General features: G+C 44.6%; 1 protein-coding gene and 1 pseudogene across 10 annotated transcripts in view; both read left to right on the forward strand.

Annotated features, from left to right (window-relative positions):
• Positions 1 to 17,959, forward strand: part of Fas2 (neural cell adhesion molecule fasciclin 2) — a 335,700-nt gene that overhangs the window by 271,535 nt on the left and 46,206 nt on the right. The window lies entirely within an intron of this gene.
• The window catches only part of LOC142814752 (uncharacterized), a 40,712-nt pseudogene continuing 22,753 nt past the window's right edge, over positions 1 to 17,959 (forward strand).

Here is a 17,959-nt window from a genome sequence, read left to right on the forward strand (position 1 = left end):
CCCGCCCCCTTTTTTTGTTCCCTCTCTTTGGCACCACCACTAACTCGGCGTGGCCATTGGCTTTTCGTCCCAGTTTGGTTTCAAGCTTTCTTCGAGCTATTAACTCTACTTAACACAACGTGTCAAATTATTGTTTTCGCTCTTTTCTGGGAATGGTATTGCTGTGAGGTTCTAGGCTTTAAACAAGCATGAAAACTAAGCCTTGTTTTCGTAGTGTGCATCTTCTGTGGGCAATGCCAAGCAGGTCTTGTGGGTGCAGGCTCTGAGGTGTTTTCATGCGTCACTTTCTCTGTGCAACACTTGAATATTGCATTTGCTTCTGTCTTTCCTCTCACATCGGTTATCAGCGGTGGTTCGTCACTTCTTTGCTTTTCTCTCCTTTCGACATCTTATGAGAACGGACAGCTGGGTGTGTGAGTGTTAAAGCAGGCTGCGTAAAGGAACAGTTTGAAGTTGGCACTTGTGTACTTGTTCCCCGTGCGCTACCTGCTTTAACATAAATTTTCCATGTTTCTCATTCAAATCTGATTGAATTCTTCTTAGTCCACTCACCGGTCTATTGTAAGTAATTTTCCAGTTGCAAGGCTGCACGAATGGTGCAATGGCAGATTTAAAGCAGTACACATTTCCAAGGGGTGATAACTTTCAGAATCAATTTTTGTGCATGCACAAGGAAGTTTTCGATTTTCACGAGTGGGTCGTGACCTATGTTTTACAACAGAATTGCGAAAAAGCTTTTCATGTCAGCATTTTTTTAGTGTTCAATGCAAAAAAATTTTGGCATAGCATTTGCATAATTGAAGTGTATTTGCATCACTCCCAACTGCACAACTATCACAGAGTCCTTGTTGCAAATCAGCATCGTGTTGAAAAGTGTCAAGTTGCTAGTTAGAACATGCCACGGGAGAACCTGCCACATTATAATGTCAGGCAACACGTAACCGAGATGTTTTAACTACAGGACTAGTTTTCAGGGGAATGGCCAACTCGGAGAATTTAATATCTTCTTATGAAACTGATTTGAAGCTGCCTCAAAACTAAAGTGAATGTTTATCACTGGGGTCTCACAACTAAGAGAGGGCATTTGAGCTAGTCGGCATAAACTGAAAACAAGGGAAAAAGTCACAATTTCTCCACAAGGGCCAAGAAATAAATATGATTGCATTAAATTGAAATGTCATGACAAGAACTGCTAGCAGATGGAAACGAGCAGTATGCAGAGGGCACCTAAAAAGAATGCACACACAGGACGAGTGCAAATTGACTCTGTCGCAGCTCAACACTTGCAGGGCACTTGCTTGAACACAAAGGCGGATGATTGCACAGGTATGCAGCGGACGAGCACAAACAACGCTCACAGTTGTTTTTTGTGCTTCGTGTTTGAACTGTACGCCGCAAGTCTTGACTATGCACAGCCCCTACTTTGGCTCTCCTAGCTAGTGGCTCACTTTTTTTGGCAAATGCAGCCTTTGCAGCTTCATGCCCTGTATAAGTTCAGCACTAACATTGCAGTGAAAGCACAAAACGTACATACAGCCCCTCTCATGAGATAAGCGCCATGCACAAGCAACAACGCCTTGTCGGGCAAAGTAGAGGCGTGCATCATAACTCCAGTGAAAAACTGGCTGTTTGGCAACCTCTAAAGCGCGCCCTTTTCACCATCTCGCTGGTTATGAAAAGAGCAGACTGAAGCACCTCTGAGCTCTGCATACTGCCACTGATGAATGGGGCATGCAAATAGCTTACTCTTAGTGTGCTGAAGGATGCATGCTCTGTGACACTGCGTAATTTAACGCAACGTGCTGAGCGAGCAGTGTACAGTCAAAGCGGATGTGGGATAGTTGGTTTGAATCACTTGTGTTCATATTCGTAACGCAGAAAAGAACCAGTCTTTGTTGCCCTATGAATACGAATACAAGTATACAGTCAAGCACTTTAGGGAATATCTCTTCTCAACTATTTTTTCTGGCTTTTATATATCAAACCCGAAAAAGGACCGTGAAACGTAATTCAAAGTACAAAATATACATATTTAAGGCTTATATTATTGCACTGCAGGTGTCGAAACTTTTCAGAAACGTTAAAAAGTTGTAACGTGATAAATTGCTCACAAGGTGCTAAAGCACAAGCTGATGACTTCTTTTCCAAATCTTTTCCAAAGCGCCACACTTCATTTTACATGAAGAAAGTGTGTTAACTTGTCTTGCTTTTTGCACACATTCAAGTTCATCAAGACATTTTCAATATCCTCAGATGTTTCTAAACAAGCAAATTTAGCAGCTTTAATCACAGCAGTCTGAAGTGATGTGCATGCAAGCTGTGGAGCACGATAATAGCTTGTTTAGTAATCAGTTCGTTTTTTCACAACCGCATGGCCCCACTTCTGCCCCACTAGCATCATCACCCATGATCGATACAGTCAGGGACAGCTACGTTTTCATCTGCACCGATGTAGTCACTTGCTGTAGTCCTACGAATAAGTGACAAAATTCACTAAGCAAGAACTAAACGAGTCAACAGGTGATGCTGCGCCGAGATAACTATGAAACAGTGGTTGACATTTTGGCGCTGGTGGTAGCTGCTGCTTTGCTGAATGAAAAAGCTTAGCCTCCAAAGTCTACGTTTGTTTTAAACAAAAACATTGTGCAAGGTTTCAGATGTCAAAGGTGCTGCTTTTAGGGACGACATGCCATTATTCACGAAAGAAGGAAAAAATTGTAAATGAGCCGTCGAGTCACTGCGCCAACTTGATACAATTCCCCATTTTTGCACCGAGCTGGACCAAAACTATGAAATCTGCCGAAATTACGCCATGCTGCACCAAAATGCCCGACTGTCCGACCAGCCTTAAAATTTTCTCAGTTGCGCTAATTTCAGTGACAAAAGGTTGGCCACTTGTAGTTTGCGTCATCAATCAATCTAAGGATCCAGGTGCGCAGACCATACTCTCGAAACATGATAGACCAGATAAAGTAACAATGTCGTGCCCATAACAGTTCGTTCAGAGCAACGGATATCTATCAGCAGTACGACGCATCTTCAAGCCAAGAATGTGTTGCTGTAGCCAGCAACACTTTGCGGGAATATGAATTTTTTAGTCGGCAAATGTGGCTATGGCATGTTAGGAACTAAAGCTGGAAGCGTATACCGCTGTTACTGCGCACGAAAAAACTCGATGGGCTACGAACGCCGGCATTGCCAGCCATACGTTAGTTGCCAGAGCAACGACACATGCGAGATATTTACGGTTGCCAAGCCAACAGGCACGTGTCGTTGTTACTTTATCTAGTAAAATGCTCCTTGCAAGCAAACTGAGAGGTTGTGCCTTAAGCCTAAATCCTTAGTGAGAAAAAAAAAGGAAAGTATAGTGTTTCAAAATTTATTGGCCTTGTTCTATCCAATGATGACTGTCGCTTAAGCCACCTTCGCCGCAGTTCACTAATGGCCTGGGGAAAAGCATCTCAAGATTTGGAAGGGGCTGTTAGCACTATTCACAAGACACAAACTGTTTGTTTAGTTACTCACGTGTGTGTATGCCACCTAATTTTGAGTACTGCAGTCGAATCTCATTAATTCGAACTTCTGGTTAATTCGCACTGATGTTGTGGTCCCATCAAAGCTATGTGTATTCTAATGGCCGAAAACACCCTGTAATTCGAAAGCACTAGCACTTGCGACTGTCAAGTCGAGCATACCACACTCCGAAAGTGCTCTCAGCACTATGCCTGATCTCATGGCGGCACCTCCGCCACCTTAATGCTGCGTGCCAAGGAGAAAAAGAAGAAAAGTAAAGAAAAGACTGCGGCGAAATGTTTGCTCTTCGCCGAATGCCGATCTGCGACGTGCCTGTGCCACTTCTTCCTTTACTGTCCATGCCACCTAGAGACCCTTCTCCTTTCAACACCGCGCGCAAAGAGAGACAGGAAAGTAAAAAAAAAAAGCTGTCACGGAGTGTTAGCTCTTTCTGTAATGCCGATCTGCGACGGGCTGGTGCCATGCTTCCCCTTTCCCATCCCTGCCACGTTGAGACCCTTGTCCTTTCAACGGCGCACGTGAAGAGAGCAAAAGAAAAAAAATAAGAAGAAAAAGCTGCCACGGAGTGTTGGTTCTCTCTCAAATACTGATCTGCTTCTCTCTGCGTGGAGACGCTTCTCCTTCTCCTTTTTCATCATGTGCTGGCTACGCTCCGGCTGTGGCGCAGAGAGTAGCAGCGAAGAAGCAGTCGTTGTCGTCTTTAGAGAGTGTTGGCACTGGAAATTGCGGCACGCAACTTCTCTTGCCAGGAGAATGCTGAAGTCGAAGTAGAAATGCTTTGCAAATTGTGTGTGAAATTGATTGACTCTCTGCAAGACAAACGTGTGTAGACGTGCATCACTGATTACTTCAATTAATGATGTATTTCCTGTGATTTGAGAATAATTGTAAGTCTTATGAAATCTCCCCCTCGTGTGTTATCAATGCTTATGCGCCACTGCATGGTGAGCCCTTCGTTTGTTTAGCTTTAATTATTTCGAACTTCTTTTAATTCGAACAAATTTTGGGCTTTTTCGAGTTCGAATGATCGTGTGTAGCGACACCACGGACCCGAGCTAACGGGGGAGCTTCGGCTCCCTCCCACGCCTAGCCGTGCGTGGCTTTGCCGTGCCCGGGGAAAAGGGGATCCTGGGGGTTGAGCTGACGCTGGGTGATTGGACCTTTAAGGCCCCCCGGCAGAGGCAACACAACCCTTTGGCCTCGGCTTCACGTAGACGGCACCCCTGGGCTGACCCACCCAGGGGAAATCGGCAGTCGCCTTTTCCTATCTCTCTCTCCCTACATCTTCGTCTTTATCTCCTACTGTTTATCTGTCCTGTCTTCTACTCTCTTCTGTTTACTTCCAAACTTCCTGGCGGCGAGGGTTAACCCTGTGCAAATAGCCTACCTTGGTCTAGGCGCATTGGGTTATAGTGGCAATGTACGGCTGGCGTCTGCAGCCTTATGCTATTAAGTGCTTCAGCGTCCCCTGGTTGGACTCCATGGTGGGTGGTCGCCATTGCTGCCGAAAAAAAACTACACTACTATGGGAACACCTGCATTTCCCCGTCTACTAGATCGTCCTCCGCCTAAGAGGGGACGCACCGATGACATCTCAATTTTCAGCCAACCCAGACAATGTTTCCCCAAATTCCATGTTGTGCACAGCGAAAACCCAACAAAACAAGCCAGAGTCATATCTCCATTTCTTGTTGCTAAATCTCTGACTGAGGTCTTTGGCCCAGGATACAAGGTTACAAAAATGGCTAGCGGAGACCTTCTCCTTGAGCTGCCGGAAAAACACCACTATGAAAAAATTGGCAATCTCGTAGCATTTGGTAACATCCCAGTATCTGTTTCACCTCATAGATCAATGAACACCTCACGCGGAGTTGTTTCAGAAGCAGACCTTCTTGAAATGTCTGAACAGGAACTGCTTGAAGGGTGGAAAGAGCAAAATGTCACAGATGTGAAACGAATCGTCATCAGACGAGAAAACAAAGAAATACCTACCAAACATTTAATACTCACCTTCGCATCTAGCACACTGCCTTCATCTGTAGACACAGGCTACATCAAACTATCTGTCCGTCCCTTCATTCCCAATCCAAGACGGTGTTTCAAATGTCAACGATTTGGTCATGGTTCGCAGAACTGCCGGGGTCAGGAAACTTGTGCAAGATGTGGTGGCCGCGGCCACCCATCTGATAACTGTGTTACCACGCCCCACTGCGTGAATTGTGACGGGGAACACGCCGCGTATTCGCGTTCGTGTCCTAACTGGAAGAAAGAAAAAGAAATCATCACTCTTAAAGTCAAAGAAAACATCACATTCAAAGAAGCAAGACGAAGAGTGTCGCCATTTTATGGCGCAACATATGCTGATGCGGCACGTCAGGGGGCAACGTCGCACCAGCCCTCGCCACCCCTTCGGCCTGCGCAGAGCGAGCCGTCGGCTGTGGCACCTGCCCCCAAGGCAGCTGTAGCCCAGGCTACACCGCCTACTCCCAAACAGAGACCGGAGACTCCAGAGTCTTCGGGTCTCAAGGCCTCCCCTCATCAGGCGAGGCCCAAAATCCAAACTAACAGCCCGCACGTGCGGGCATCCAGTGCCTCCGAGGAGGCAATGGATACGTCGGCACCCGTGGTGCCGAAAGAGCGGCGTGGCTCCTTGGAGCGCGCCAAGAAAACAAAAAAGCAAATAACAGGGCCTGGTGACGGCCCTGTTAAGTGAACTCAAACTCCCCGTCTAAACAGCCACTCGCTCTTCGTACACACAGCATTATTTTACATTCACCATGAACACTCAAATCATACAATGGAACGTCAGGGGCCTTCTCAGAAACCTTGACGACATCCAAGAACTCCTACACGAACACTCACCAAAAGTGCTGTGTGTACAAGAAACACACCTTAATTCAAAACACACAAATTTTCTTCGCAAATACGTTATTTTTCGAAAGGACCGTGATGATGCCATGACATCATCCGGAGGTGTTGCCATCATAGTGAATCAAGGAATTGCATGCACACACTTACAACTCCAAACATCCCTTGAGGCAGTGGCTGTTCGAGCGGTTCTTTTTGATAAACTAATCACAATCTGCACTATTTACATCCCTCCTAGCTATCAGCTGCAAAAACGTGATTTACACTCTTTAATTGATGAACTTCCGGAGCCTTATGTTCTCCTTGGAGACTTCAATGCGCATAGCAGGCTATGGGGAGACTCTCGTTGCGACGCGCGAGGTCGACTGATTGAACAATTCCTTCTCTCGTCGAACGCATGTCTCCTAAATAGAAAAGAACCAACCTATTATAATATCGCACATAACACTTACTCCTCCATAGACCTAAGCATAGTCTCTCCATCTCTTGTGCTTCTGCTTCAGTGGAAAGTCGTCAGTAATCTGTACGGAAGCGACCACTTTCCCGTAGTTTTGAGCACAACTACAGCAACTGAGTGTACACCCCGTGTTCCCAAATGGCTCATAAACAGAGCCGACTGGGAACGGTTTCATACCATCGCTCGTATAGATTGGAGTGACATAAGTACTTTAAGCATTGATGTTGCTGTCGACTACTTCACAGCTTTTTTGATTGATGCTGCAACAAAATGCATCCCACAAACAAATGGGCACCCAGGAAAACGGCGTGTGCCATGGTGGAACTCTGAATGCCGAAACGCGCGCAAACAGCAAAACAGAGCTTGGAGGCTGCTTCGGAACTCACCGACAGCCGAAAATCTTGACACCTTCAAGAAAATAAAGTCTCAAGGCCGGAGAACGCATCGGCAGGCCAGAAGAGAAAGCTGGCAGAAGTTTTTGTCAGGGATCAATTCATACACACAGGAGGCTAAAGTCTGGAACATGGTCGGTAGGATAGCAGGAAAACAAGTACACACACTTCCACTCGTGGACACTCAGGGTGATACCTTGGAAGATCAGGCAAACTTCCTCGGTGCACACTTCGAACAGGTGTCCAGCTCATCCCACTATACTGACACTTTCCAAAAATACAGAACAAGAATAGAAAAGCAGAAACTTGAACACAAATGCACTAGATCCGAGGCATATAACCAAGCTTTCAGTCTAGCTGAGCTGCAAATGTCTCTTAACTCCTGCAGTACTTCTGCCCCAGGTTCTGACCGTGTGGTGTATGAAATGTTAAAAAACCTACCAATCGAAACACGAAAAACCTTACTTTGTTTGTACAATGCTATCTGGTTTTCTGGCGCTATCCCTACCTCCTGGAAAGAGGCTATTATTATTCCCATTTTGAAAGAGGGCAAAGACCCTTCTTTACCCTCGAGTTATAGGCCTATAGCACTTACAAGCTGCTTGTGCAAAGTCTTCGAAAAAATGATAAACTGCCGACTTGTACATTACCTTGAAACAAATAATTTGCTCGACCCATTTCAGTGCGGGTTTCGAGAAGGTAGATCCACCACAGACCACCTTGTTCGTATCGAGGCACAGATCAGAGACGCCTTCGTCCATAAACAATATTTTCTCTCTGTGTTCCTCGATATCGAAAAGGCTTATGATACAACATGGCGTTTCGGAATTCTAAGAGACCTTTCCCACCTTGGCGTGCGCGGAAGAATGTTTCACATAATCAAAAGTTACCTGTCAAACCGGACTTTCAGTGTCCGAGTGGGCACGGTTCTATCCCAAACATTTGTTCAGGAAACAGGCGTGCCACAAGGTGGTGTACTTAGCTGCACACTTTTTCTCATAAAAATGAATTCCTTGCGCTTGACCATCCCTCGCAATATGTGTTATTGCACATATGTCGATGACGTCCAGCTTGGCTTTAGGTCTTGCAATCTGGCATTGTGTGAGCGGCAGGTTCAGTTAGGTTTAAACAAGCTCTCCAAATGGGCAGAGGAAAATGGATTCCGACTGAACCCACAAAAAAGCACGTGTGTCTTGTTCTCCCGAAAGAGAGGCATGCACTCAGAACTCGACATTAAACTGAACCGTCAACGTCTGTCCGTCAAAGCCGAGCATAAATTCTTAGGCCTAATCTTGGACAACAAGTTGACCTTCGTGCCGTACATCAAGTATCTAAAAACAAAATGTTTAAAAGCCATGAATGTTTTAAAAGTGTTGTCACGTACTACTTGGGGCAGTGATAGGCAATGCCTCATGAACCTCTATAGAAGCCTCATTCGCACCCGCTTAGATTATGGGGCCGTTGTTTATCAGTCTGCTACTCCAAGTGCCTTGAAGATGCTTGACCCCGTGCACCATTTGGGCATCCGCCTTTCTACGGGTGCTTTTCGCACCAGCCCCGTAGAAAGCCTTTATGTTGAGTCGAATGAGTGGTCGCTTCATCTGCAGAGAACTTACATGTCCTTTGTTTATTTCCTTAAGGTGAAAGCAGATAAGAAGCACCCCTCATACTCCACTATTATTGATTTGTCGAGCTCCATTCTGTTTCAAAACAGGCCTTCGATGAGGCAGCCCTTCTCAGTTCGCCTGAAAAGTCTAGCTGAGGAAACTGGAGTCTCACTTGAACATAGTTTAATGGCTCCTGTAGCATATCTGCCACCGTGGCAATGGCAGACTATAGACTGTGATGTGTCCTTTCTTGAAGTTACAAAACATGCGCCTATTGCCCATATCCTAACATACTTCCTGGAACTTCAACACAAATACACACGTCCTGAGTTCTTTACAGATGCCTCCAAGTCTAACTCCTCTGTGTCCTACGCTGCTGTCGGCCCATCTTTTTCGGATGCTGGCCCTCTACATCCAGACACAAGTATCTTCACAGCGGAAGCCTACGCGATACTTGTGGCGGCTAAACACATCAAGCAATCACAAATACAAAAAGCAGTAATTTATACAGACTCCCTCAGTGTAGTAACGGCTCTGCACACTCTTAAAAAACACAAAAACCCAGTCCTTGTCTCACTTTACTCCATTTTATGCACACTATACACACTCAAACAACATGTTGTAGTGTGCTGGGTGCCAGGGCACCGTGAGATTCAAGGCAACGTGAGGGCGGATCAGCTCGCTGCATCCGCCCACAAAAACACTGCATCTACACCCAGATCAATCCCGGCCCTCGATCTTAAGCCGTCTCTCAAACGAAACCTCAGAGTATACTGGCAGAGCAAGTGGGATACACACACACAAAACAAACTACACGTTATTAAGCCACACCTTGGTCATTGGCTGCCAGTATCGAAATCGCGTCATACAGAGGTAATACTAACGAGACTCAGGATAGGACACACATACACGACACACACACACCTTTTGTCCGGTGGCGATCCACCATTGTGTGACAGATGTGGTGAAGTACTGACTGTCCTTCACATTTTAATTGAGTGCAAACAATTGGACACTGTAAGAAAACAACACTTTCCATTACCCTACCGACAACATATACCTTTGCACCCTGCAATGTTCGTCGGTAGGGAACCGCTTTTTAGTCATAAATCATTGTTAGCGTTTTTAAAAGAAATTCACAGCTTTCACATCATATACCCGGGCATCCCGTAGCATGACCTCTCCAGAGAGATTTTTGCTGCGGTGGCTACACAAGAAAGCACATGCCTCACGGCCCTTGGACGCAAGGGTTTGAACGAGTGAGGCACTTGTGCTAATGCCATACATATCCACCATCGTCTTTTATTATCACCAACTTTTGTCATCTGTTCACACCACACACACCTTCCACGGCATGGTCATGATTTTATTATTTGTATGTTTTTACCCGCCTTACTGCGAGGAATTTTATGGCCCTTATACAGCCACTTATCACAATCATTGTCCATATTTTTAGCAAGATGAACTGGCGCTCTTTGGCCGCGAATCGGCCCTTGCGCCATAAAACATCAAACATCATCATCGAGTTCGAATGATCGAGATTCGACTGTAATATGATTGCTGACATCTAACAAAAGTTACTGGCGATTATTTGGAGCACCGTATGACATTTTTGCAGCCCTAAAGGAATCAAACAAAATTGTGGACCGTTTTTTTTTTTTTTTTTGTTCACTTGTCATGGATTCCGGGTGCGGGCCCATGCAATGGACTCGGTGAGGCTCGAAAGAGGCACAAACATTTATCAACAAAAACAAACTGCACTCTAAAATATATTCAAATCTACAAACAACAATACAGCTGCAAAGTAAGTAGAACTTTACCCACAACGAATTTATAACCAAAATGTCCTAAATAAAATCTAGTCTCGCCTCAGTTCTGCTGTCTCGATCTGGCCTACGTGGTGCCGCTAACTTGGCAAGCTCGTTGCCCAAGTTCGTCGGTCATCAATCCCGACATTCATTCAGCAGCTCAACGCATATGTCACAGCCTGTTCGTCGTTGCTGGCGCTAGTGGGTGCCTTTTATGCTACTGGTACTGTCGACTGCTTCACCTGGCCTGGCGTTCCATTGTTGACGTGGCACTCCGTGGATCGCCTTGAGTGGCTCGCTTCTGAAAGGGGACTTGTGGTGGCTGTGTTTTCGAGGAGCCTCCTTGCGATCGCCACCTATTTCGCTGTTCACCTCGGGACGCCCTCGTCTCAGGCAGTTGACCCATACGCCCGTCGCTCTTGTCGCCGGTGCATGCCAACAATGTGACCTTTCGCCACCGCTTTCCCCAAGACGATGCCAGCTCAGCACTCCCTCGTCGACTCGCTTCTCGTGCCTCGAGTTCTCGAACATTCTGAGCCTGTGCCAGTGCTACTTCGCTCGTCGTCTTCGTTGTCTTTCAATCTCGCAACTATTGCTCATGACACCGCCCCTGCTCCTCAGTTTTATGAATCTCCTGAATCTAAAGATAACCAGCTTGGCAGATCCACATTTGAGTCTTCAGAGTCTGTCAAAGCATTTGACAGGGGTGGCAAATGCTAATGTGGACTTGACCACTGTTTGAGGGGACTGATGCAAAATATTTTTATTTAAATCGCAGTGCTCATATTCACTCTGCATGGTTTAGGGGATGTTGAATGTTTTGTACATAATTTCTTTTTCTTTTTTTTCCGGTAACCTGCTTCTAATTTGGATTTTCGTGCTCCAAAAGTAACGTTTTGCAGCTCCAAAAATTGCTCCATATTCTATTTTGGCTGTTGCGCCCCTGCACTTAGCATTCATAACTACCAGACTTGTGTATTAATAATTATGTTCAGGAAACATTAGCCTGTTTGAATGACTTTTCTTCGTAAGTACAGAAGCAAAATATCTGCTAAAGACATGAGGGCATTTGCTCTTGGGCATTGGCTGCTGGTCATCGCCACACAATGAAAAGTGATTACTAATGATATTGCGAAGTGCAAAATGCGAGAACTTTCTTTAGGGTAACATTTTAGGAGTTAAAGAAAGTTGTGAGGAAAGTATTCTCCATCTGAAGTTCAAATGGCACAACAGTAGCCTTTTTTACACGTGAAATGTGTTTTCCCAAGCCGATAGATGGATGGATGAAAAGTCCTTGATGAGGGAGGCGCATGTCTTCTACAGGAATAGGTGGGACTTTTCAAACTGCCCATTGTAACATTTTAGTGTCATTCAAGTCACAATCAATTGTACATTCGGCAGTATGTACTGTGGTTTTTCGGACTCCCTAAACCACTCTGATCAGGTCGCTTTGACTAAAACATTGCACAAGTAATAACTGCGTGTTCGGGCAGCGCGGAGGGGATGGGAGCTTAGCTTTTTTTTGTACAGATGCTTTTTTTTTGTTACTTCTTGGAACTTGTTGTGGGGGCCTGTTGATAAGTCCTTATATTACAGCAAAAGCTGTTATGAGATCGGAACATAGGGCACGTGCGTTGCTGTAGTTGTCCACTGCCGCCGATGTCCATAACCAGTATCGAAAAAACGCAGTAAATAAGAAACGCCAATGACGCAATGGGATTCGACCCGGGCCCGATGTGTGCCAGCCCAGTATTCTATCACTGAGCCACGCCAGTACTTTGAACTTGTTTCTAAACTGGCCTTAGGCAGGCTTAACATCGGGAAAGGAATCGCATATGAGTAATAAAGTGCTTTAGAAGATCAAAGCAACAGCCAAGCGTCACACAATGCGAATTGCCGAACGTGCGGGTCGTTGAATGCTCCAACCTATTAGAAAACTTGTTCTTGATCACCAATTAACTGTGGCACATACCCACTTCAGGCTTAACTTTTCATCTTTGTCGGGCACTGCATAAAAATTGCACAGCATTTCTAACAAGTGTGCAGCAGATATCATGCTTCTCCAAAGAATGACGAAGGATAGCATAGTGAAGGCTGGCCTACTGCACGAAAATTATGATTATTTATGGTGTAGTGGGTACCCATCAGTGTGTTTATAGCAGTTACCCTAAGAGTGTTTAGAAAAGGCTTTGAAAGGCTGGCTGTGGTGGTTCCATTTCCATGGAGCCCGCAGGGGCGCCTGCGCAAGTAGGCGTTTGGTGTGTAGCGACACCACGGACCCGAGCTAACGGGGGAGTTCCTACTCCCTCCCACGCCTAGCCGTGCGTGGCTTTGCCGTGTCCGGGGAAAAGGGGATCCTGGGGGTTGAGCCGACGCTGGGTGATTGGACCGTTAAGGCCCCCCGGCAGAGGCAACACACCCCTTTGGCCCCGGCTTCACGTAGACGGCACCCCTGGGCTGACCCACCCAGGGGAAATCGGCAGTCGCCTTTTCCTATCTCTCTCTCCCTACATCTTCGTCTTTATCTCTTACTATTTATTTGTCCTGTCTTCTACTCTCTTCCGTTTACTTCCGATATTCATGGCGGCAAGGGTTAACCTTGTGTAGGTATCCCACCTTGGATAATTACATTGGGTTATAGTGACAGCGTACGGCTGGCGTCGGGAGGGCTTGTTTCAACAAGTCCAACCGCGTCCCCTTGTTGGGCTCCGTGGTGGGTGGTCGCCGCTGTTACCGAACACATTCATACTTGTATGGCTTTACAAGCATCCGCCGACCTTGATCGGTCTCGCAAGAGAGGCCGCACCGAAGCAAGTTATCACGTCTCGAAAGAAACCAAATTTACTTTCGCGAAGTACCACATTATCCACAGGGACAGCACACCTCTAAGAAAATTATCCCCATTTTTGGTGGCCAAGTGCCTAAAAGAAAAAATAGGACCCACATACAAAGCATCCAAAATGTCAAGCGGTGACCTCCTTTTGGAGCTAACCGAAAAAGACCAAGTGCCTAAGCTGTCCCAACTAACCAGCATTGGAGAAACAGCTGTCACCGTTTCGGTCCATCGCTCTCTAAACACCAGCAGGGAAGTAATCTCTGAGGAAGACTTCTTAGGCCTTAGTGACGAAGAGCTCCTCGAAGGTTTTCAAGACCAAAACGTCATCAAAGTCCAAAGAATTGTAATGCGTCGCAATAATCAGGAAGTACCCACCAAACACGTAATACTAACTAACCTTTGGAACATGTGAAATGCCCACCTCTCTTAAGGCTGGGTACTTAAAAATAAATGTCAGACCCTACATTCCCAACCCCAGACGCTGTTTCAAATGTCAGAGATTCGGACACGCCTCGCACTCTTGCAGAGGCAAAGAAACATGCGCAAAATGCAGCGCAAACGACCACAAATCAGAAAACTGCTCATCCTCACCCCACTGTGTTAACTGTGACGGGGAACACCCAGCGTATTCCCGGTCATGCCCATGTTGGAAAAAAGAAAAAGAAGTGATCGCTCTGACCGTCAAAGAAAAAATATCATTCAGCGAAGCGCGAACACGGCTATCATACCTTTTCCACAGAAGTTACGCCGATGTGACGCAGTCGGGGGCAGCGTCACAAAGGCCTCAGGAGTCGACCGCTACCACACCCAGTGGTTCTATGGTGACTCAAACCGCCCCCGTAAAAGAAGCAGCGCCAGCTGCTCCATGCACATCAAAGGGCCCGCAGACTCCGGTCTCCCTGGGCCCTAAACTCAATAGAGTGCCAAGGCCTGAGATTCGTTTCTCAGCGCCTCACTCTCGATCTTCCAGCGCCTCAGACAAGGCAATGGAGATCGACCACAAAACTCCGGTGTCATCGACACCAAAGGACAAGCGCTCTCTCGAGCGTACCAAACAGGACAAGGACAAAGTCCCTGTAACCACAATAAGTAAGCGATAACCGTAATTGTTATCGTATTTCTTTCTATTTCTATTTCTTAATATTGCCACCTATCATCTTTTATACCAATCAATCCCCAGAAGTATATTTACTTAATTTTATTCTGCCATGGCTTTTATCGTACATTGGAACTGTAGAGGCTTAATTCATAACTTAGGTGACATAAAGGACATCATTAACAAATTCTCACCAGTAGCTTTTTGCCTCCAAGAGACAAATCTTGGTACAAAACACAGCCACTTCCTAAAAGGCTTCAAAGTTGCCCGAAAGGACCGCGAACATTGCAACCGTCTTTCAGGAGGAGTAGCAATAGTGGTGCAGGGCAGCACTCCTACGCGAGATGTCCAAATAAACACATCTTTCGAGACCGTAGCCGTCACCATCCTATCATACAAGACCATCACCATCTGCTCACTGTATATCTCACCTCACACCCTTTTCACCACCAAAAACTTAGAAAATCTAGTGGAACAGTTGCCAAAACCATTTATATTAGTTGGGGATTTCAATGCTCATTCAACCCTTTGGGGTAGCGACAAAACTGACGAAGAGGGCAAGCCGTGGAAGATTTCATTTTATCAAATGACATGTGCCTTCTTAATTCCGGTGCTTTTACCTACTTTTCACCAACCTCGCGCACTTTTAGTTGCTTAGATCTCGCCATGTGTTCATCGTGTATTTTTGAATTGAATTGAATTGTTTATTTTCAACATAATACATGTCGAGGGATGGTATGGCTAAAGGCAGAATTAACTGCCTGACAATGGCCCTACCACCCAAGCACTGTCCAACAGGGTTGTGGCTATCAGTAAGAAATTATACATTAGAAAGCGGAAGCTCAGCACGGAAAAAAAAAAAAAAAAAAAAAACATGACATAGCGCTACTTGCAAGGGACGACGACATACATATAGGAATAGTAGAATTGAGTTCTTTAATGTAACAGGTCTTAAGCCACATGTTGTTAGAGGTCTACTCATACTATGAAGGGCACGCAAGACAGCAAATATAATTTAACAACACGCTTAAACAGGGATTTAGATGAAACTTCATACACATTGCTAAGTAATTGTGGATGCTGGTTTAGGAAACTAGGGATCATGTATTTTAGCTGTTTAGTACCATATTTTGTTCTGCAAAACGGAACTTCGAGGTGGCTGTGTCGCAAAATATATGGATTGCGGTTAGTCAAGTACATGTGTGTAAACATAGATTCATTTTGACGCATTTTACTGTGTATGTATGTAGCAAGTTTGAGGGAGTATAGCTGATCCACTTTTAATATCTCATTTTTTAAAAAAAACGGTGCTGTATGGTCAAGATAAGCAAGGTTTTCTATGTGTCGAACAGCTTGTTTTTGGAGGAGTGTCAGCCTGATTAAGTTTGTTTTGCTTGTAGTACCCCAGACTAAGAGGCAGTAGTATAGTTGAGAATGTATGAGTGTATAGTACAGCTGACGTTTTAGCCAAGTCGGAACCAGATGCCGGATATTGTAAAACACTCGATTGGACCTGGAAATGCTAGTATGTAATTTGTTTACGTGATGAGTCCAGCTCAAATGTTCTTCGAACAATACTCCCAGAAACTTAAATACAGATACCCGTTCAATAGCGCAAGCATCAAAACGAAGAGAAATGTCAGTGACATCGGGTTTATTCTTAGGTTTAAAAACAATGAATTTCGTTTTAGTAACATTTAACTGGAGCTGGTTGAGGGACAACCAAATCAGCAGCTGGTGCAACCAATTGTTTGTTACTATTGCCAAGTCAGCTAAATTATGACCAGAGAAAAATAAACTGGTATCATCGGCGTAGAGAACCATTTTAGGCGTAAGTGGTATATTCACAATGTCGTTGATATAAATTATAAAAAATAGAGGACCCAAAATGGACCCCTGAGGTACGCCGCACATTATTTGCTTCATCTCTGAGCTTATGTTATTAAGACTTACAAATTGAAATCTATCTGAAAAATAACTCTTTATCAGTTCTAAGGTAACGCCTCTAATTCCATATTCGGGAAGTTTTTGAAACAAAATGTGATGCTTTATAGAGTCGAAAGCTTTCCTGAAGTCAAGAAAAACTCCAACAGTAAATAACCTGTTTTCAAAATTTTCAATTATTTCTTCTTTAACACTCAGCAGTGCCTCCTCGGTTGATTTATTCTTGCGAAAGCCGAATTGATTGTCAACAAGTGCCCGCTTTTCATCCAAGAATTGGGTTAACCTAAACTTTACAACTAATTCTAATACTTTAGAAAAAAGAGGTAGCACAGATATGGGCCTGTAGTTATTCAGATCATTCAAGGATCCACCTTTATGCAAGACTACAACTTTGGCTATTTTCATACTAGCAGGAAAGATCCCGGTAGATAGCGCGCTATTACATATATGACAAAGCGGGGCACATAGTATATCAGCAACATGAATAATTGGTCTCGCTTTGATTTCATCATATCCGGCTGCGCTATCTGTTTTCAAAGATTTGATTAATTTACAAATTTCATCTGCAGTGCACGGAGACAGAAATATGGAGTTAGTACTGTGAGATGATATATATCCACATAGATCATTTGTAAGATTGTTAGTACCAGGATTATTTGCAATACCAGCATGCAAAAAGTGATCATTAAATTTGTTCACCAGTGGAGTACTGGTATATTCCACATCATCAAACATAAGTGTGCTAGGGATCATAATATTTGAGCTGCCTTTGAGTTTACGAATTGTAGCCCATATTTTTTTGGGGTCACCTGATATCGACGCAAACACATCTTGGTAATATTGAGTGCGAGCTTTCCGAAGATCCGAATTGAGCTTGTTCCTGAGCTTTTTATATTCCCGGAGAATTGTTTCGTCTTTTACACGAATGAAAGTGTCAAATAATCTGTCCCTCATTCTAATTCTATGGTATAACTCACGAGTAACCCATGGTTTTCTAGATTTTCGATTACCTTTAACTGAATGTAGTGGAAAAGCAGAGTCATACGAGTGCTTAACTTTCTGCAAAAATAAATTGTAGGATAAATTCGGATCTTTCTCGTTGTATACATCTGTCCAATCAATATTTTCGACCAATGACCTAAATGCATTCAGTGCCCCATTATTAAAATTTCTTCTAAAAAATGGAGCACTGCGTGCATGACAGTTTTTACTTTTGGGGCGCGGAACGAAAACAAAGATTGGCAGATGATCACTAATATCGAAAGTGAGAATTCCTGAAAATACATCAGCGCTATCATGATTTGTTATGCACAAGTCAATTAAGCTTTCTGTATCTGGTGTTATTCTAGTGGCCCGGTTTATAGTGTTAGAACAATGAAATGACTCTATGACATCATTAAAACGTTGTGTTTGAGAA

Source organism: Rhipicephalus microplus, chromosome 4 (genome assembly GCF_043290135.1).
Source record: "Rhipicephalus microplus isolate Deutch F79 chromosome 4, USDA_Rmic, whole genome shotgun sequence".
In the NCBI taxonomy this organism is placed as follows: Eukaryota; Metazoa; Arthropoda; class Arachnida; order Ixodida; family Ixodidae; genus Rhipicephalus; species Rhipicephalus microplus.